This window comes from Puma concolor, chromosome C2 (genome assembly GCF_028749965.1).
Source record: "Puma concolor isolate L17-30 chromosome C2, mPumCon1.1.hap2, whole genome shotgun sequence".
Lineage (NCBI taxonomy): Eukaryota > Metazoa > Chordata > Mammalia > Carnivora > Felidae > Puma > Puma concolor.
The window spans coordinates 119734513-119757124 of record NC_141675.1 but is presented as its reverse complement, the minus strand read 5'-3'; the positions used below and the strand labels follow the sequence as shown (position 1 = coordinate 119757124).

Here is a 22612-nt window from a genome sequence, read left to right as displayed (position 1 = left end):
CTAGAAGTTTTAGTGTTTCAGGTCTTATGCTTAGGTCTTTAATCCAGTTTTAGCAAATTTTTGTGTATGGTATAAGATAAAGGTTCAATTTCATTCTTTTACATGTGTATGTTCAGTTTTCCCAACACCATTTATAGAAGAGGCTGTATTTTCCCTGTTGTGTATTCTTGGCACCTTTCTCAAAGATCAAGTGACACTTATATGTGGATTTTATTTTGGGGCTATCTATTCTGTTCCATTGGTCTATATGTCTGTTTTTATGCCAGTACCATACTATTTTGATTATTGTACCTTTGTAATATATTTCAAAATTAAGAAGCATGATACCTCCATCCTTGTTCTTCTTGCACAGAATTGCTTTGGCTCTATAGGACCTTTTGTTGTGCCATATAAATTTTAGGATTGTTTTTCTATTTTTGTGAAAAATGACTTTGGGATTTTGATAGGGATTGCACTGAAATCTGCAGATTGTTTTGGGTAGTATGGACATTTGAATGATATTAACTCTTCCAATCCATAACACAAAATGTCTTTGTAGTTATTTGTGTCTGTTTTTTCTGTAGTCAGTATTTTATGGTTTTCAGTGTACATGTCCTCTACCTTCTTGGTTAAATTTATTTCTAAATATTTTGGGGTTTTTTATCCTATTGTCAATGGGATTGTTGTTAGAATTTTCTTTTCAGATAGCACGTTGTTGGTACATAGAAAAATGTAATTTTTGTATGCTGATTTTGTATACTGCAACTTTGCTGAATTCACTTTTTAGTTCTAATGAGGGTTTGTGTGTGTGTGTGTGTGTGTGTGTGTGTGTGTGTGTGTGTGTAATCTTTAGGATTTTCTACATATAAGATCATGTTATCTGCAAACAGAAATAATTTTACTTCTTCCTCTCTCATTTGGATTCCTTGCATTTCTTTGTCTTGCCTGATTGTCCTGGCTAGGACTTCTAGTACTATGTTGAATAAAAATGATGAGAGCAGGCATCCTTGCCTTGTTCCAGATCTTGAAGGAAAAGCCTTCAATTTTTCATCATTGAGTATGATACTAGCTGTGGGCTTTCTGTATGTGGTCTTTATTGTGTTGAGGTAAGTTCCTTCTATACCTATTGTGTTGAGGGTGTTGAATTTGTGAAATGCTTTTTCTGCATTTGTTGAGATTATTATGGAATTTTTATCCCTCATTCTTCTAATACAGTATATCACATTGATTCATTGACATATGTTGAACCATCCTTGCATACCAGGGATTAACCCCACTTGGTCCATCTGTATCATCCTTGTAATGTACTGTTGATTTGGTAGGCTAAGAATTTGTTGAAGAATTTTGCATCCATATTTATGAGAGAAATTGGCCTGTAGTTTTCTTTTCTTATGGTATCTTTATTGGCTTTGATATCAGGGTGATGCCAGCCTCATAAAATGAGTTTGGAAGTGTTTCTTTCTTTTTCTATTTTTGGATGAGTTTAAGAAGGATCAGTAGTATTTTTTTTAATGTTTGGTGGAATTAACTTGTGAAGTCATTTGGTCCTGGACTTTTTCTTTGATAGAATCTTTTTTATTTCAGATTCAATTTCCTTATTTGTTATTCATCGATTCATGCTATTTTTTCTTGATTCAGTCTTATTCCATTGTGTGTTTCTAGGAATTTATCCATTTATTTTACATTTCCAATTTATTGGTATATAATTATTCGTAATAATCTCTTATGATCCTGTTCATTTCTGTGGCGTCTTTTTTTCTTGATTAGTCTAACTAAAGACTTTGTTGATCTTTTCAAAAAAACCCAACTCGTTGGTTTATAGTTTTTATTATTTCTTTTTACTAACTTTGAGCTTAGTTTGTTCTTCCCCTTTAATTCCTTGAGGAGTAAAGTTAAATTATTTAATTAAGAACTTTCTTATTTTTTAATATAGACATTTCCTGACATAAAATTCCCTCTTTATACTGCTTTGCTATATTCTGTAAATTTTTGTATGGTATGTTTTTATTTTCATGTGTCTTAAGATAGTTTCTAACTTCCCTTTTGATTTATTTTTTGATCCAATGGTTGTTCAAGAGTACATTGTTTAATTTCCATGCATTTGTGAGTTTTCTCATTTTCCTTTTGTTATTGTAGTTTTATTTCATTGTGATTGGAAAAGATACTTGGAATGATTTTAGTCTCCTTAAATTTGTTGAGATTCATTTTGTGACTTGGGATGTAATCTGTCTTGGAGAATGTTCTGCATGCACTCGAGAAGAATGTGTATTCTGCTGTTGAGCGAAACATTCTGTATGTGTCTGCCCGTTCCATTTATTCTAGTGTTGTTCAAATGAACTTTTGCCGTATTGATTTTCTCCATTATTGATGGTGGAGTAATAAAGTCTATTACTATTGTATTGTTGTCTATTTCTCTTTTAATCAGTCAGCATTTGCTTCATGTACTAGGTGCTCCAGTGTTGAGTGCATGTATATTTATAATCGTTATATTTTTTTGGTGAAATTGACTCTTTTTGATAATATTGCTAAACATTTTGTCTTTCAAGACAATTTTGGACTAAAAATCTGTTTTGTGTGGCTTAAGTATAGCCAGCTGTTTTCCTTTGGTTACCATTTGAATGGATTATATTTGTCCATCCTTTCACTTTACTCCATGTGTATCTTTAAATCTAAACTGAGTCTCTTATGGACAGCATTCATTTGGAAATTTTTTTCATCCATTCAGCCACTTTATATCTTTTGATTGGTGAGTAATTTGATTGATTTGAAGTAATTTATTGATAGAAAAGGACTTACCATTGCCATTGTGTTGTTTTCTGTCTGTTTTGTAATTCTTTTGTTTTCCTCTCTTGCTGTCTTCCTTTGTGATTTGATGGAGTTTTTTGGTAGTAATATACTTGATTCTTTTCTCTTAATCTTTTTTAATCTACTGTAGGTTTTTTCTTCATGGTTGCCAAGAGGCTTGCACAAAACTTCTTATAATTATAACAGTATGCTACAAACTGATAACAACCTAACTTCAATCATATACAAAAGCTTTACAGTTTTATCCTTTCACACTTTATGTTATTGATGTCAGAATTTACTCCTTTATATATTGTACGTCTTCAATAAAATTTTTGTGGTTCTACTTATTCTTAATACTTTTAGCTTCAGAAACTCTTTCTTAAAACTCTCTTTGATTAGTTTCTACAACAACACTTTCCTGATTTTCTGACTTACAAGTGTTATATATTTTATATAATTTGTTAAGTTGTTTAATATTTTGGATAGTACTTGGGAGGCAATAGGTGTGGCAAAAGCAAGGGAGTAGAAGAGTGATAAAAATCAAGTACTCTTAACCTTTAACCCGATCTAAAGATTCTTCACAGTCTGGCCTCTGTCTACATTTTCAACTTCATCTCTAAACCAGATTAACCTGCCATTCCAAATTTCTCAACCAAGAGCCACTTAGCAATCACATCCTCAATAAAATCTTCCTAGAGTCTCTCTAGAAATTGTTATTCAACTTACTGGCCTCTGACAGCTCTTATTTGTATGTATTTACAGTTGAACGTATTGTATTTATGTGCAATTATGTATAAAAAAATATCTCCCCCACTCTCATCATGTCATGAGCTTCTGAAAAGCAAGGAATATGTCTAGTTATTGTGTACCCAGTAACTACTGATAAAAATAAGGTTTAAAAAAAATCAGCAAATGCATATTTAATAAACAAATGAAAGTTCAATGAATTAATACTCCCTGGGCTTCTTATTATTTTCCACAAAAGAACTATAATAATTCTTTTCCTCCTTAAAACTTCAAAATTGTTATATCGAACTAAGAAAACGAATTACAGAAATATTTTTATAAACAAAAAGTATATGCACAAAGTAGACCAATTTGAATGTTATGAGTCCACAGTTCTTCTGATGTTATGAATAGCCACACCCATGTATACAGGCACGTGCACAGAGACACAAATGAAACTAAATGCTAATTCTTACATTTCCCAATGTACAGAAAAGTATCAGTTTTGCTGATTTGGTAGCCCTGCAACTGAATGCTATCAAAGAAGAGGTATTAACTTTGTTCAACATAGCTTTTTTTTTTAATAAGATGGTTTATATTTATTTTTTATTTTGAGCGAGAGAGAGAATCTAAAACAGGCCCCATGGCTGAGATCATGACCTGAGCTGAAATCAAGAGTTGGACACTCAACCAACTGAGCCACCCAGATGCCTTCATTCAACATAGCTTTTTGAATTGTCTTAGGCTACATCATTATTGTTCTCTTAGATTAGTTGGGAGTGGTACACTTGTTGAATTGCTGAGAGCTCTGGCTTTTTATTATCTTTCTGTATATGAACTAAGCAATGGTTTTGGCATCATGCAAACTGTTAAGTTTTATAAATAAGCAATGCTTTTGACATCCTGCTAATTGTTACATTTTATAAATGAGATGCACAGCTGGAATGTGACTTGACCTCTGCTTCTGGCAAGCTTTCAGATGCCTCTACTCCAAGTAACATAAAGGAAGTTTTTGTTTTTTTTTAAGGAAGTTTTAATCTAAAAAGTTAAGGAAGACAAAGGATAAGATTACTAAGATATTTTAAAATATGCGTCAAATTTTTCATCATTCATTGATTTTGGAGATGTCGCCTCGGTACTATTGCTCATGTTGCTGATGAAGCCATGCTGTATAAAGCACAGCTCTGTCAAATTCGAGAGAGTTAGTAGAAAGATATTCTTTGTCAGAAGTTTAATTGACAAGTACATATTCCGTGAAAACTGTCTGATAACCTCCAGAATGTCATGCTGCTTTTGTAGGGTCTCAAAGAGACACCATTATCAGGAAGGAAAACAAGAGTTCTTGTGATTTATTTTTGGTTTCTCTAAAGAATTATACAAATGCAGTAAAACTCTGAGAATTCTGCACATATTTATTGCTTCGTGTTTGAAGAGCTCTCACCAGAGACACCTTAGCGTAGATGTAAAACAACCCTCTGAATGAATGAGAGAAACTAGAAAGAGCTGTACTAAGTACATGCATATGTAAGACACAAATCTTCAGATTTTTCCCCCAAATATTGACAGTACTGATAACAATTGATACAGAGTCTACAGAACTCTAAAAATAATCCATGTACAAGGCAATGGGACTGAAGGCAAGGTGATAGTAAAGAGTCAAACCCTCTGTTTAGCATAGCAAGGTTGCATATTTTTTATGTGTCGAGAGAAAATCTGGAAGATTCTGTATTTGCGACATTCTGCCAGAACCACACCAGGAAGGCTGCTCACAGAATAAGGTAACTCCAGAAGCAGAAGAATCTGCAGAACAGGAGGAATGGTGGAAGATGACAGATTAGACCTAAATGTCATCCCAGACCTCTACTTGATGCACAGGAGACCTGCAATCCTCTCGTGCCAAATAGTGGCTTTTAGACTCCTCTACCACCACCCTTTCTTCAGCCCCCTATTCCGTATCCCTGCCTCTCTCTAACTATGCTTTCCCCTGTTTATGTATCACACAGACATACCATCGAGCCGCTAGGCTAAACCAATCCAATCAGGAAAGGAGTCTAAAGCAAAGTATTTAAGTAGGCATTTACTCTCAGGGCTGTGTATGTACCTCCTTAAATTTTGATCACTAGGAACCTTACCTGTCCCATCTTAGCTCCAGATGTGAGGGAAGAGTATAATGGGGTGTCTTAGTTCAGGATGCGCTAACAAAGTACCATAGACTGGATGGCTTACAAACAACAGAAATTTATTTCTCACAGTTCTTGGAAGCTAGGAAGTCTCAGATCAAAGTATTCACAGATGTGGTGCTAGTGTGTTTGTTTCCTGGTTTATGGATGGCTGTCTCCTCTCTTCTAATCCTCCCAGGGGAGGAAGGGAAGAGAGAGCTCTCTGGGCCCTCCTTTTTAAGGGATTAGTGATCCCATTCATGAGGGTTTTACCCTGGTCACCTAGTGGCTTCCCAAAGGTCCACCTCTTAATAGTATCACATTGTGGATTAGGTGTCAACATAATGAATTTGTGGGAGGCATAAACATTCAGTCTGTGGCATAAGGTACCTTTAGAATCCTCTCTGTATGCACTGCAGGAGTTTGACTAGCGTCAACAACTTATTGAAATTTATAGAAACTTATTGCTAGATTTATAAAGTTATATATTGGTTCTTGTTGCCTTTCTGTCTTCAGCTTTGGCCTAAAATTCTAGGGAGCAGGAAAAATATCCTTTAACTTCTTGTTACCCATAGAGCAACAAAGAGAGTTTACTTGGAGTTTTTCACTGTTATAAACAGTTCAATGAGTTGTCTTATACATGTACTATTTTACTTCATTTAAATTATATCTGCATAATAAATTCCAGCAATGGGATTACTAGTCAGATGTTATAAACATTTTTGGGACATGTTGCTTACGGCCAAGGTTCTTTTGAAAAGAATTTTACCAACTGTCACTGTAAATTTGTATGGTTGTGTTCACTTCTCCACAACCTGATGTACATATAAGTATTTTAATTTCTAATCCAATTGGCATAAAATGATTAGATTTTATTCTCATCTCTTGAATATTTTTACCTCATTGTGTCAATTGTTTTAGTTTTTGGCTTATTTTTATAGGGCAGTTTTTTTTTTATCTGGTTTGTGAGTTTGGATTATTTAAATTCATAGAAGAATGCTAGTATTTTAGTAAATTACCTAATTTTAACTAGGCTCTTTGTTATTATTTTTTCTCTTCTTTTTTTTCTTTGACATCACCATTATAGTGCTCTTTCTTTTCAAAATATCTTCTGATTTCCCCTCCCCCCCAACCCATTTATGCTGGGTTTGGTAAGTTGTATAAAGAAATAAAACTGTAAAATTAACTTATTTATTAATTAAAAAAACTTCATATTGACCAGTATCTCCATCATGCCAACATTTAAGATCATAAAGTTTTAATGTATATAAGATAATAAAAGAATATTAGCTGATATGAAGTTAAATGTTTTTGTATTTTATAAATTCCCTAAAATGAGATTTAATATTAATTAGTATTTCAATCAAAATCTATGCTTAATATTAACAAACTACAGACTTTAGTAAATTTAGGAAAAATTTAATATTGAATGTGAAAATTTTAATTCAAACTTACTGGACCTCTTTTCAAGTATTTTGCACTGATAATTATAGTTGTGTGTGTGTGATAATTTTAATTTTTAACTTTAACATTCTGCTTTTTTACATTTCTATATGGATATTTTAATTTGTTTTTGAGCAGTAGAAATACTTCAACCCAACTTTGGGAAGTAGTAATTATGAGCAAGTCTAAATCTTAGAATCTGATAGACAAAAGTAAAATAGATAGACATGAGTAAATATTTCAATAACATTGGTTTCCTAGAATTATGAACCACTTTACCATGATTTATACTTGTATGCAGAGAATTGGATGCATTGCTTACTGCCCATCTCTAAGAGAAATATGTAATAAGATGGTCACATACCATCAAAGATGCAATTAGATACTTGGGAATATAATAATATGTTGTTTAAGAATAATTATTTAATAGCACTTCATAAAATGATGGGTTGTATTTTTACATTCTTTAAATTTAAGAGGTAAATTTTAAGTAATGAGTTTGAGAGTTGATACTGGTACACTTGGTTAAAATCAATATTATAAATTTGTTACTATTAATGTTACTAGTTTTCTATCTTGAAGGCAATGGAACAAACCAAAAATGAAGTGGCTAAGTCTTACAGATTTGACTAGCAGTAGTATTTATGTTTTGTAAGTTTTGCATGACCATGTGAATACTAACTCCAGTTAATCAAATTTTAAATTTATTTTGAATGATGCTAAATATGACCAAGTCAAAAGTCCATGTACTCATGGAACATGTCAAGCAAAACAATTAATTTTTTAACTGAAAGTGATGTCCATTGATTTCCTGACTGATCTAGACAAGCAGTAGAAAGATTGCCAATGAGTAACCCAAAGGCTTAAAATAAGTTACATTTATACAATCCTTATATCTTCCAAAGTATGTACATTATTTTCTTTGATTCTCTTATCAACTCTATGAATTAGGAAAGACCAAAATTATTAGTTTCTTTTTTTTCCCATGAGATGTTGACCCCAGCTGACATAGCCAGCAATCTTATGGTATTCTACCCTTAGTCCCACAAAGAATGACATGTAGTATGCTACTAACTTATTCCATATTAAATGTTAACAATTTGATGTCCCATGCCTACTAGAAAAGGGCTTTCACATAACCCCTCAAATCTCAAAATATTTGTGATTGCCTTTAAGTTATTGGTAAGCACTAGTTTTGCTCCCCAGGTAGAATAAATTTTGTCATAATATTGTAGAATAAATATTTCATATTGTCATATGACCATTCTCCCGAGTGTCATAATGAAACTTGCTCGCAATTCTCTAATTGATTCTCTAATTGTCTGGTAGATATTGATAAATGTTAATTACAAAAAGAACTAGCCAAATATCCTTATTTAGTTAGTATGCATTTCATAACACAGCTATTACAGTTTATATTCATACACACACACACACACACACACACACACACACACATCTTTTCTTCTTCTTTGACTTCTAAACCTGTTTCACTTAAAAGTGGCTATGGGGGAGCACCTGGGTGGCTCATTTGTTTGAGTTTCAGTCTCGGTTTCAGCTCACTTAATGATCTCCTGGTTCCTGAAATCGAGACTCCCCACTGACAGCACAGGACCTGCTTGTGATTCTCTCATTCTCTCTCTCAAAATAAATAAACTTGAAAAAAGTGGCTATCGGTAGCAGAGGAAGAGCTACAGCTGCATCAGTACATCAAAGTCAGCGTGTATTTTGGCCGAAAAAGTTTCAAGAGAATAAAAAAGAAATCATTTGTTTCTTTCTTTTTTTCTTTCTTTTTTTTAAGGATGAGCTAAGAAGAGCCAGTGAGATTAAAGTAGACTGTGAGCCTTTGGCGGACTTCTCACAAGAACAGGAACTTGAGGAGGCAGAGTGGTGATGAAAACCGATCATTTGATCTATCACAATATGGTGAGCATTCTCAGATTCAAATCATGAAGAAAAATAAGTTGTAAGTTAGGGAAAATATGAAGAAAACAATGTGGCAAATCAAGGGAACTAAAAGCAGAAGTGGCAGTGGGGGGATGAAAGTCGTGAGTACTGTTTCCAGAAAAAGCCACCACCATTGACTAATTGGTTCACTAGTGGCCAGGAGTGTTTAAAGGGGAGGGGAGAATAGGTCTAAGAACCTGCTGGAAGAAGATAAGGTAGAAACTTAGAAATGTTGCTAACAAAACACTTGAATAAGTGAACATGAATCAAAGAAAAAGTGAATTAAGAGAAATGCTTCTAGAAAATGAAAAATGGACATTAAATACTATACTGAAAGAAAACCTGCAAAATTTCAGATTTAGCAAAGAATTTTAATAATCATCAAGACTTGGAAAATTCAATTTTTCATTTTTATTATTTGGAGGGATTATAATTATCTCTAATAGAATGACAAATCATTTTTAGCTCTTATCTGTCCATGTTTCTGAGGCTATTTGACATAATAGTCAAAGTAAAGTATCATTTTAATCACAGTCATTGCTTATCTTGTTCAGGCTGCTTACTGCCCAGTGTGAAGGGGCCATTCATAGATTACCCATGCAGGACACAATCTGCACAATCCTTATACATGCCTCTGATTCTAAGTGTAAATAAGAAATCAAACTACATAATAAATGGTGGGATCCTGGGAAGAGCAAAGGATTAAGAGCCATAACTTCCTTGTTCAGGTTATATACTCCTACCTGGATGACATTCTTCAAATGAGTCAACCTCTCTGAATCACAGTGTGCTTATTAGCAAAACAATGATAATAATATTTACTTTCCAAACCTCATACAGTTGTCTGAGTTCATCAAAAAATGTTTCATAAAACATCAAGTTTTATAGAAATGCATATTATTATTTAGGATAGTAATGTAATCATAAGATAACTCTGTTGCCATGTATATGAATTTTAATAGTTATTAGGAGACAGCCTGGCATACTGTATCATGTCAGCTACAGTTCCAAAGCTAGAAGTAGTTGTTTAATAAATGAACTATTTCGTGTGTGTGTGTGAAATGGATACCCAAAATGTTACCATCTGTGAAAAATACTTCTAAGTTTAAATTTTTTTTATTTTTTTTCTATATATGAAATTTATTGTCAAATTGGTTTTCATACAACACCAGTGCTCATCCCAAAAGGTGCCCTCCTCAATACCCATCACCCACCCTTCCCTCCCTCCCACCCCCCATCAGCCCTCAGTATGTTCTCAATTTTTAAGAGTCTCTTATGCTTTGGCTCTCTCCCACTCTAACCTCTTTTTTTTTTCCTTCCCCTCCCCCATGGGTTTCTGTTAAGTTTAAATTTTTTTTAATGAGAGAGAGAGAGACAGACAGAGCCTGAGTGGGGGAGGGGCAGAGAGGGAGACACAGAATCTGAAGCAGGCTCCAGGCTCTGAGGTGTCACCGCAGAGCTGGATACGGGGCTCGAACTCACGAACAACGAGATCATGACCTGAGCCAAAGTCAGATGCTTAAACAACTGAGTCATCCAGACTCCCCATAAATACTTTTAAGTTTGTACTAATTTGTAATTCTATATATTAGACTTAGAAATCCTGGTGGTCCCCATTCTCCTTACTATTCTTTTTAAAAGGCTTTTATTTTCCTAGTGCATTGATTCACAGTTATGATAGAGAGTATCAACAATTTATAAGCTGTAGTGGATTGCCAGTTTGAGTTTCAGAGAAGTAACATAGAGAGCAGAGGTGTTCTGTTGCAAAAGCCTCTTGCCATGCAGTCTATTTTCCAGATGGTGGAATGCTCTAGGAATCTCAGCCCTCTTCCCTTCTTTATACACATTCATATTGTCTCAACTGTTCCCATGGCTGAAAAATTTTTCAATGTTTTCCGATTATAGTCCCAGTCCTGAATTTCCCATGACCTCTAGACTTAGCTATCACATAACTCTACACCATCTTTGTGTGTCCAACCTACATCTCCAGATGACCAGATCAACCTCTCAGTCTACCTAATTTGTTTCTCCCCAAATTTTCCCTATTTTTCTTATAGTGCTACTAAACCCTTGGTTGCTTAAGTCAAATATATGGATGTCATTCTTGACCCCTCCTTTTCCTTCTCATCCTCATCTAGTCCATCAGCAAAAGTCCTATTGATTCTACTGTAATATATATACTTTATCATGTCCTGTAAAATGCTATATGATCAGATCCCTGGCCATTATTTTAAGCTCACTCATCTATGTAAAACAGGCCTTTTTACTTGTTGCTCTTCATAGCTCAAAGCCCTCTTGGAAATTATATTTCTACGTATGTGTTTATTTATTGTCTGTCTCCCCTGTTAGGAAAGGACTTGTCCAGTTTTATTCACAGATCCATACCTACAATGCTGCCTATCACAATACTTGTGAATGAATGAATTCATAACCATAGTATGAATCCATCAGTAGAAACAGGCTGGGAATCCATGGGAATCAGACTAATAGCTACACATGATCATCAGTGTGCTAGATGTTCTTCCATAAATGCATTCTTTGTTAACGAAATACATTCTTAGCATTCCTTTTGAATACAGAGAGCCAAAAATATCGTATTGATTCAAAGAAATAATTCTACCTATTTTCAACTCAAGTTAATTCTGTAAGAACGGAAGCTCTAAAAACTAATAAAGGGAAAGTCATTTTTGTTTTTGTTTGAACTCTTCATCTCTCAAACTTCCTTCCCTACATCCTGAATGTTTATACTTAGGAATTCATTTCATCTTTCCTCCCATAGTCAAACATGATGTTCAGACTTGATGATGGCGATCATAAGAAGTAATATTATGCCAAATCCTTTCAAATTGTGCAATAGCTAAAGCACATAAAAATGTGCCATGGTGGTAAATCTGTTTTTCTACTCTTCAAATGTCTTATTTGCCCTAACAACTTTTCAGACAATACCCTTAATCGATTAACTTTGCAGTATCATTTACATATCTCTTACCAGAAAAGTAATGTCTGCTTCAGATCCTAAAATTGTATTTGATATCTTTAAATGATCCCAGATAATAACCCTCAGAGTTCTCTGGACCTGACTGATAATGAATTTTATAGTCCACTATAGTGTTCATTTGCTCGGGCTTGCAATAAATTAACTACCAGGAGATGTATGAAATGTGCTGTTGTAAAATCTCTGGTTTTTCTCTCTTGAATTTATTTGAATAATTACTGAAGTATGTCTCTTTTTTTTCAGGTCAAATTTAAACTTCTAATCATGGAGTTTATACCTCCTCCCATATTCTATATGTTGGTTGAAGTTACCTTCTTTTATCTACTCTCTCAAGCCAGAAGATTCATTTCTTAATGCCCAGCTTTCCTTCATTCCATATATCAGCTGGGTTACCAAATCCTCTCAGTTCTGCTTACAAAATATCTCTGGCATCTACTCCTTTTTGTCTTGAACTGTGACCTCTTTGAAAGATTGACCCATTCTAGCTTCACAGAGATGTATTGACCTGATTTCTGACTGTACCACACCTTCCCCGTAAAACCAGAGTTAGCTCAGGGTCATGTCCCAAAGCCTTCTCCCTGCAAGGCAGTAAGATTTGGCAATGGTGGGTTGCAGAGATTCTACTTTGAGGTAGGAGATTCTACAAAAAGAGTGTTAAGAGGTGGTATCAGACAGGTAGGGCTTCAGATCCTGTCTCTGCCTCTACCAGTGGTATCATCTTGGGCAAGTTCACTTCTCTGGAACTTAATTTAACCATATGTGACTTTGAGATAGTAGTGCACACTTCATAGGGTTGTTGTGAAAACTACATAAGATCGTGTTACTTAAAGATATTTCCTGACGTGTGTTGGATGCTCACCGGATGCTAGTTCTCTTACTGCCTTTTCCTGCCACTCTGGGCACCATCGTATTGTTACCCACAACACACTTGCAGAAACCCTGCATTGTTTCCTAGGCCTCTTGTACTGATCTCTTTTGAGTAGCAAGGATTTCCTTTTTTTCTCAACAAAGATAATGGGACCTAATGAGACCCTATTCTGTCTCGGGGAACCTGTTTCATTCTATGCTTCTGAAAATCCTCATTCAAGAATAGCTGGAAACTATTTTCCTTCATGCTGTCTTGTTGTTTTGATATATACATCATGACTCTTTTTATTTTTTTTTTATTTTTTTATTTATTTTTTTTTCTCATTACGTTTTTTATTTTTTTTATTTTTTTTATTTTTTTTATTTATATATGAAATTTATTGTCAAATTGGTTTCCATACAGCACCCAGTGCTCATCCCAAAAGGTGCCCTCCTCAATACCCATCACCCACCCTCTCCTCTCTCCCACCCCCCATCAACCCTTAGTTTGTTCTCAGTTCTCAACAGTCTCTTATGCTTTGGCTCTCTCCCACTCTAACCTCTTTTTTTTTTTTTTTTCCTTCCCCTCCCCCATGGGTTTCTGTTAAGTTTCTCAGGATCCACATAAGAGGGAAACCATATGGTATCTGTCTTTCTCTGTATGGCTTATTTCACTTAGCATCACACTCTCCAGTTCCATCCACGTTGCTACAAAAGGCCATATTTCATTTTTTCTCATTGCCACGTAGTACTCCATTGTGTATATAAACCACAATTTCTTTATCCATTCATCAGTTGATGGACATTTAGGCTCTTTCCATAATTTGGCTATTGTTGAGAGTGCTGCTATGAACATTGGGGTACAAGTGCCCCTATGCATCAGTACTCTTGTGTCCCTTGGATAAATTCCTAGCAGTGCTATTGCTGGGTCATAGGGTAGGTCTATTTTTAATTTTCTGAGGAACCTCCACACTGCTTTCCAGAGCGGCTGCACCAATTTGCATTCCCACCAACAGTGCAAGAGGGTTCCCGTTTCTCCACATCCTCTCCAGCATCTATAGTCTCCTGATTTGTTCATTTTGGCCACTCTGACTGGCGTGAGGTGATACCTGAGTGTGGTTTTGATTTGTATTTCCCTGATAAGGAGCGACGCTGAACATCTTTTCATGTGCCTGTTGGCCATCCGGATGTCTTCTTTAGAGAAGTGTCTATTCATGTTTTCTGCCCATTCCTTCACTGGGTTATTTGCTTTTCGGGTGTGGAGTTTGGTGAGCTCTTTATAGATTTTGGATACTAGCCCTTTGTCCGATATGTCATTTGCAAATATCTTTTCCCATTCCGTTGGTTGCCTTTTCGTTTTGTTGGTTGTTTCCTTTGCTGTGCAGAAGCTTTTTATCTTCATAAGGTCCCAGGAATTCACTTTTGCTTTTAATTCCCTTGCCTTTGGGGATGTGTCGAGTAAGAGATTGCTACGGCTGAGGTCAGAGAGGTCTTTTCCTGCTTTCTCCTCTAAGGTTTTGATGGTTTCCTGTCTCACATTCAGGTCCTTGATCCATTTTGAGTTTATTTTTGTGAATGGTGTGAGAAAGTGGTCTAGTTTCAACCTTCTGCATGTTGCTGTCCAGTTCTCCCAGCACCATTTGTTAAAGAGACTGTCTTTTTTCCATTGGATGTTCTTTCCTGCTTTGTCAAAGATGAGTTGGCCATACGTTTGTGGGTCTAGTTCTGGGGTTTCTATTCTATTCCATTGGTCTATGTGTCTGTTTTTGTGCCATCATGACTCTTTTTAGATGGGAAACAAAAGTACAGATTTTTTAGCCTTCTCTATCCTACTCTTGCACATTTTTCCAAACTCAGTTTTCTGACGCTCACTGTTTTTCACTGTTTGGCTTTCTCATAAAGTTCATCTTTTTTCATTCCTTTGTGCCCACATGACCAGTCTCTCCGATTAGAATGCCCGTCCTCACTTGCTGCTTATATGTTTGGCTAATGCCTGATAGTTTCTGCTAAAGTCCTTTAGAAAACTTTGTCAGCCATGGCCTCATCTCAGTCAATTTTTCTCCGCTTAGTATTCCCCTTGAACTTTCGTATGTCTCTGTAAGTATTCATCTTGTCATATTCGTGCTGTTTATGTACAATTTGTCTTCCCCACTATCAAATAAACTGTTTGAAGAGAGGTAGTACCACAGCACCTACAATATGCTTAAAAGTCCATAAATAATCACTGGCTAATGGAAGGTGTTATTATCATTTTTCCTATTGTCCTTACCTATTTAAAAATTTCTTTCCAAGATTTTATTTGTCAAACTGTACTACCATTTTGTACTCTATGTCATAAACAAATATGATTTTTATGTAAATCTATTTTCATGTACTCCTGAACATCAAGATTTAAAAATCTAGATAAATACTTTAGTATGTGTGCTTTTCTCATTTGTATGAAAATAACATTCTGCAATTGAGACTTTAAGTTGAAATATTTCAAAGCCTTTTTCAAACAAAATATCAAATCTTTAGAAAAATTAATTCTATTTTAGTCAATCTATTAGATAGAGAAATTGGAAAACAATGGAGCATAATTTCATCAGCCTTCAAAATAAGCACTCTCCTTTTTCTTCCCAAATTTATTTTATATTACAAAATGGTGCACCAAAGTATATTTACCGTGATAGCCCTGAGAGCAACTCCTTACTTGAAAAAGGATGAGGAGATATGGGAATAACCAGCATCCAGCTATTATACACATTTAACCTCAAGACAGCCAGGCCATAAGAAATCGCACTCATCCAGAATCTGTATCCTTCTCTCCTGGGATAACTTAATGAAATTCTATGGTTCTCTGCATGGAGTCTTCACCACTAAGGGGAAGGTCAGAGAGAGCAGAGCATTTGAACATATAGCCAGTAAGCCTACGCTATGGTAGATCTAGACCAGATCTAGAAGGCTTGAAGATTTCTCTAATTTTATCCGGGGAGGGGGAGGGTAATTGTACTGTCTCTTTCCATATATGTACTGTCTCTTTCTGTATATGTGATATATTATTTACATTATTTTAAGATCTTTTCATAAATTTTGTCCCATCTCTTGAGAAATTTGGAAGGTAATCTATATCTCTACAGTCTTTGGTCTTGTGTATGAGAATTTTCAAGTACCTACTCTGTAAAATAGCTGACAGTGGGGAACTTGTACTTCTTGACAGAACATGAGTGGAGAGTGTCATTCAAGTTTGATTAGTTAAGCATTAAAAAATATTAGTCTCATGCCTGGGGAAAGATAAGAATATCTTTAGCCCCTTTTCATTACTTTAAAAGGAATTTTCTAACAAATTCAGTTTAAATACAATGCCTGTAACAATGGGGAATGGAAAATTGAAACCTATAGATAATCCAAAATTTTATTTCAAAGAGCACATTAAACCTTTGTCCCCAATGAGTTTCTTAACACTTAACATTGCTCGGAGTTGAGAATTAATTTGTGTGGATTCTGCCTCTTTATTTGACACCTTACCCACAGAGGAGGGGTTGATCAATAGTAAATTAGGCACTCAATACAGAGTAGCCAGAAAATATTGAAATCAGAAACAAAAGGACTTGAATCAATGACAAAATTCATATCTAGCCCTTGAAAATTTAAAATAAAATAAATCTTCATTTTGGTTTTATTATAACAATGGACATTCTAAGAACTAAATGCAAAACATTTTGAGTGTGTGAATTTTCTGGAAAGGATCATCTCTTATCATTAATATCTTTGATCCAACTTTCTGGATCAAAGAGTAAAATAACTATTTCATATTGTCTCGAGTCCATTCCTTCCTAAACAACAAAACAGAGAAAAAGAAAACGTGTTTTTTTTCAAGTGCTTTTTATCAACAGAAAATCATTTGTAGATGTGGTCCCATTTCAAAGGTAGATAAGTAATAGTTTTTATTTGTGGTGCCAAGCCAGCATGCAAACAAACAAACAAACAAACAAAAAAACAATAAGAACTGTCCTGAGGCTATGTTTGGTTCTCCCGTTCCTTTGAAAAGACTGACCACCCAGCCAGCCAGTACAGTCCAGCAAACCCAGCAGCAACCACTGACAACTTCCTCCACAGGCTCACCAGCACTTCCTTCTGCCTATTTCACGACTTCGGTTTTGTCTCCAAACTCCAATAGTTTGGTTGTGTGACTTCGTGAGAATTATCCACTAATTTCTAAGGGGGTATTCATTTTTTATTTACAATCATTTGAGGATAAGTAACATTCTTTATTTGTATGTAACATGCAGAATCTGAAAGCCAGCACTGAAATGATCAAACGAAGCCTAAGTAATTTGTTGGATATGCCTAAACAAATAGGCAGGCACCTGGGTGGCTCAGTCGCTTAAGTATCCAACTCTTGATTTCTGCTCAGGATACGATCCTCTGGATCATGAAATAGAGGCTGCATGGGGCTCTGCACTAGCAGCACAGAACTTGCTTGGGATTCTCTCTCTCCCTCTTGATCTGCCCCTCCCCTGCTTGCTCTCTATCTCTCTCTCTCTCAAAATAAATAAGCATTAAAAAAATTGTTAACCCCCAAGTCATCGTTAGTCTAATATATATGATGGTATTCCTCTAATTTAAGCAAAACTTAACTTTTAGTCTTATTTGCAAAATAAATGGAGTCATATTATAAATATAAAAATGAATTTTTTATTTTGAAAATAACTTGGCAGAGCATATAAAAAAATTCTACCTGAGCATTTAAATATTTAATGTAGACATAATTTTTGTAGTGTATTTGTTACCCTATAATATAATTCTAGAGGGATTGTAATCCCCTTGAAGTGATGTGCAAAACTGTATGTCCTTGCATATATTATTTTTGGAGAAAAGATAAAATAGCTTTCCTCATAACCATGGCATAGAGTAAAATCTATTTATTATGTGTTAATTCTTCTGTGTGTGTGTGTGTGTTTGTGTGTGTTTAAATACTAAAATATGCCCATGTGTATGGACTCACTGAAGTGTATGAAGAATAGCAAAGAGTACACCAACATATGCACATAGATATATTTTCAGAACAGCAGGACTCTTCTTGGTCATAACATAAATGATATGTGTTATAATGGTACAATTTTATTATTCATTAGCTCATTTTATTATGCTCTGGTTTGTCATCATAAATATATTAATTTCTCATGATTTGTCTTGGGTATGGAAAATTTTTCTTTATCGAGAAACCAAATACCTTGAAACTAACAGAAGCACAATAGATTTGAGAGGATCTATTTAATGAAAACACAGTAAAGTGATACCTCACTCAATTTTGGTTGCTTTATTTTTTTAAATACAAAAAAATATTTTAGATTTTTTAACAAATGACCATGCAGTAGAGAGCTGGAAAGGTGAGCACCGGTGTTATATTGCCACCTATGTCTTGAATTAGGAGACTGATGGACTTGCTCCAGACAATTTAGGTTGTGTAAAAAAGTTTTTGGGTAAAAACTGGTGTCACTTCACAAAAATGCTTTTCCCTGGTTGTTTTTCTAATCAATGTTTATGGCACATTTGAAGTAGAAATGGATTTTAAATAAATATTATGTATACATTTGAGATACAGTTTCATAAAAGAAAGACTGTGTCCTATTCAGTACAGCATTCTCTGTGTCTGACATTCAATCAATAATTGAATGAAGAAACAATCCATTGGACAGTATATACAGTAAATCCATAGTTATCCTGCTGTTTCCTGCAAGTTGTTTGCACATTGTGTGACCTCAGGAATAACTCTTTAGATGTTCTTATATGTATGAGAGGAATTTTCTGTTATGATGGATAAGCATGATACAGAAAAGTGATAACCTAGTTGTGGTGCACAAACATTTTGACCTATAAAGTATAATAGTGATAAAAATATTAGTAGCTAAGTTTTATAGGGTCCTTGTCCCTTAAAGGATATTAAGAAAAATTATATAAACAAGACAAGAGAGAATGACTTTAATATCTAACAGGCACACTCCAAATTATTTAATAATCTAGAGAATATGCTTTGTTAAATTCACTGTTGCTGAGGAAAAGTCCACACTTAGTTACATGTTACTTTGCAGATATTTTTCTAACACAGAAATAATTTCTGTCCAGGAACAAAATAAACCCAACTGTCATAGATTATTACTCCATAGAACATTAATCAGTATTAAATATTACCTAGATCTTGTACTAATAATGTTTCAAAATGACTATAAATACCCAGATCCTCAAAATGCTATGGGTCAGCCTTGCCATCTGATTGACTTATCCATTAATTAGCACACTGAATAAAATCTTTGACAAATATTTAGCATATATTTGTAAATGAGTCATGTTGTTAACTTTTTGAAAATTATACTTACACTATGTAGGGATTATTGAATTCTTCATAACCACATGAGCAATGTACTAAAATCATCTCCTTGTACTGTTATTATTATTAACAGTGATTGGTACTACTGTCATCCCTGTGAGGAAACTGAGAATTAGCGAGACTAAGTGACTTGCCCACAGTCACACAGTCAGTAAGGATTACAGACTGTAATGTCATAAACCTGTCTTCTTTTTTTTTTAATGTTTATTTATTTATTTTGAGAGAGAGAGAGAGAGAGAGAGTGTGTGTGTGTGTGTGGGGGGGGGGGGGACTCGATATCTGAGATCATGACCTGAGCCAAAATCAAGAGTCAGCCACTTAACTGACTGAGCCACTCAGGTGCCCCTTCAAGGCAAAAACTTTTGTGTCTTTTGCGGAATCAAGGCAAACCTTTTTCAGATCACCCCAGGGTTGCACATTTGACATTATCAAGAATTGATATTATAGCAAAATACTGATATTTGAAAGTTATATTTGAGATCTTTGAAAATTTTATCAAGAGTCCCAGGAATAAAAAGCCTTTGGATGTTGGATGAATACAGAAAATATTTGCAAAGTTTTATTTTCTTTGCTGTTTTGTTTTTGTCTTCAAACTGGCAAACTTGAGACTTGTGTGACAGGGTTAAGTGTCTTGAAATCACCATTCTCTTACCTGAACATTCCTCTTTAGGATGTGAGAGTCTGAATCAACAACACCTTTTCTTTAGCTGTTAAGGAAAGGCCATGTATGAGAGATTTTTGTGTCTTTAGACTTTTTTAGTTGCAAAGATAACAGTTTATCTTTGTCTGCAGTGTTCTTTATCCTGGCTGTAAACTGTTTGGAAATTGCCATTGTTTCCACTGATAAACTCTGCTTCTTTGAGAGTTATATTTAGATCAAAGCATATAGAGTGAACAGGGCTCGCCTCTCTTAAGTGTCTAGAATGTTCCCAAACTGGAACAAGGAAAAAATTAAAAAAAAAGCCTTAACTGTTTGCCCTGAGCCTACTACATCAAAACACCCTAATCTACCTGTTGAAATAAAAGTATATTTCTTGGCCTCCTTCCTGACCTACTGGATCAGAACCTCTGAGCTGGGATCAAGAAGATAGTATTTCAACAAACAATGCAGATAACCCCTGCACTCTATAAAGCATTAAAAATAAATCCTCTGTATATTGTTATACAGCTTGCGCTTATACACAGATTCTTATCTTTTTACTCGGAAAAAAAAAACCTACTTACATTTAAAAAATTTTTTCTTAATGTTTGTTTATTTAGAGAGAGACAGAGTGCAAATGGGGGAGGGGCAGAGAAAGAGGGAGACACAGAATCTGAAGCAGGTTCCAGACTCTGAGCTGTTGTCGCGAGGCTCAAACTCACAAGTGGTGAGATCATGACCTGAGCCAAAGTCAGATGCTCAACCAACTGAGCCACCCAGGCACCCCTACTTACATTTTAAGTAAGTAGCTTAGGAATCAGAGTTCACATGCTAAATTCTGATGAAAGGAAAGTTATTTTGTTCCATTTTTGAAAAATATATAGATTGCCTGCTAAACTCAGGAGGATATTTTGTTTTATATATGGCAAGTAACTACTTAGTAGGACGAATATCCTAACTCTTACAAATTAGCTAATCATGTTCCTAATTCAGTGATTTTATTTCTGGGACAGAGATGGTGTATTTGGATGTAAAACCCAAAGTAGGAGTCCTCTAATCAGTAAACTCCATGTGATACATGATTGAATTCCTAAATTAGAACTGTAAGATGTTGTGTGTGAGTGTGTGTAAACAGATGTATACATATACATACACACATAAGGTAAGCATAATACTTATGTGTATGTATACACATATGCGTGCATGAGCGCACACACACACACACACACACACACACACACACAAATACATTGGTACTCTACCACATAAGCAGATACAGTGCTTTCCCTAGTTAAAGAATCTATCTCTGCCAAATTTATACAGTTATGCAGTACTTGATATCTATTTCAAATAGTTTAGAAGTCAATAGACCACACATATAAAGCAATTAGCAATGTTTTGGCTGTTTTTCAATTTTCTGTTCTTCCTTTCAGAACTGATTCAAAAAGACTATCGTTTCCCAGTTCTTAAGTTGAAACCAAATTCCTTCCCACCATGAACTTCATCTATGACTAGATCATACATTCTCCTAAAGAGAGATCCAAATTAGAAGTAAATTGAACCATTAGTGGGACGCATTTGATTCCCCATGAATTAGTCTTTCCCAGAGCACTTGTTACCTAGTCTGTATTCTCTGGGAAGGAACCTTCTAATGCAAATGAGAAACATTCCTCAGGGCACTTTCAGACCTTCGCGTTAGTTGTAGCATGCCAGTGCGAAGGATCCTAGATTGATAATTTTATGGGCACAAGCACTAAACTCAAACCAACACCTTTACTGCTTGTTCTGATTATTCTCCAGGATGCTAGCCAGCAGAAAAGTGAATATCATTGATTTCCCCTTACTATCAGCAAAGCAGGTCAACACCTATTTTATTGTCTGTGGGTCGATATACTGCCCCTTTGGTCAGATGGGTTCCATACTAGCGCTTAGCTTCTTTTGGAAGTCTTTGTGGTTCTGTGCAACCAACTCATAACTTTAGGAAGAACGCAGTAATTCCATTATTACCACAGAAAACTAAGATTCTGAATTAACTCAATGTCCTCATAAAAGTACTGTTAGTAAAAAGATTGTCTCTCCCATTGACGTGATTGTTTTTAATACGGGGAAGACCATTTCCTCTTTTAGTTTTTATTTTTTTGTGCTGAGTTACACAACATTGTGTCCTAGTAAATAATAATTCTCTGAAGATTTTGTTTTCCATATTGAGCCATATAACTATTTGGAAACATTTTGGTATCCACAAGGGGTTTGTTTTGTTCATAAGAACGAGTCATTTGCGTTGGATAATAGAAATATTCAGTAAATGCTGAATTAAGGTGAAGCTACAGAATTCCTTAATACTTTAAATTTAACCTGTTTGCAACTTATTAAGGACTGATATTTATCGATATGTTAATATAGTCCATCGAATTATAATTCCAAGCTATATTTGCAATGCCCCCATCTCTGAGAAGCTGACAGCACTGTGCGCAAGTAATTTGCGATCCTTTTGTGACTCCAGTATTTCCTCATTCCTATCTTTAGCTCTATAATTATAAATTAATGATGATGACTTTTAACTTTGAATTATTAGTACAGTATCATTACAACAAAATGATACTTTGTAGATTATAGGGAAAGCATTTCATACAATTAAAATCAATGCATTAAATAGCACATTTTTATGCTATTTTTATGCTATCTCATTCTTTTTTTATTTCAAGTATAATTAACATACA

General features: G+C 34.8%; 1 long non-coding RNA gene across 1 annotated transcript in view; it reads left to right on the top strand.

The window, feature by feature from the left end:
- LOC147577509 (uncharacterized) overlaps window positions 1-22612 on the top strand; it is a 93657-nt gene that overhangs the window by 19966 nt on the left and 51079 nt on the right. Inside the window, exon 2 of the long non-coding RNA XR_015255839.1 lies at window positions 8896-9020. This is a non-coding gene — a long non-coding RNA (uncharacterized LOC147577509). The remainder of the gene's footprint in view (window positions 1-8895; window positions 9021-22612) is intronic.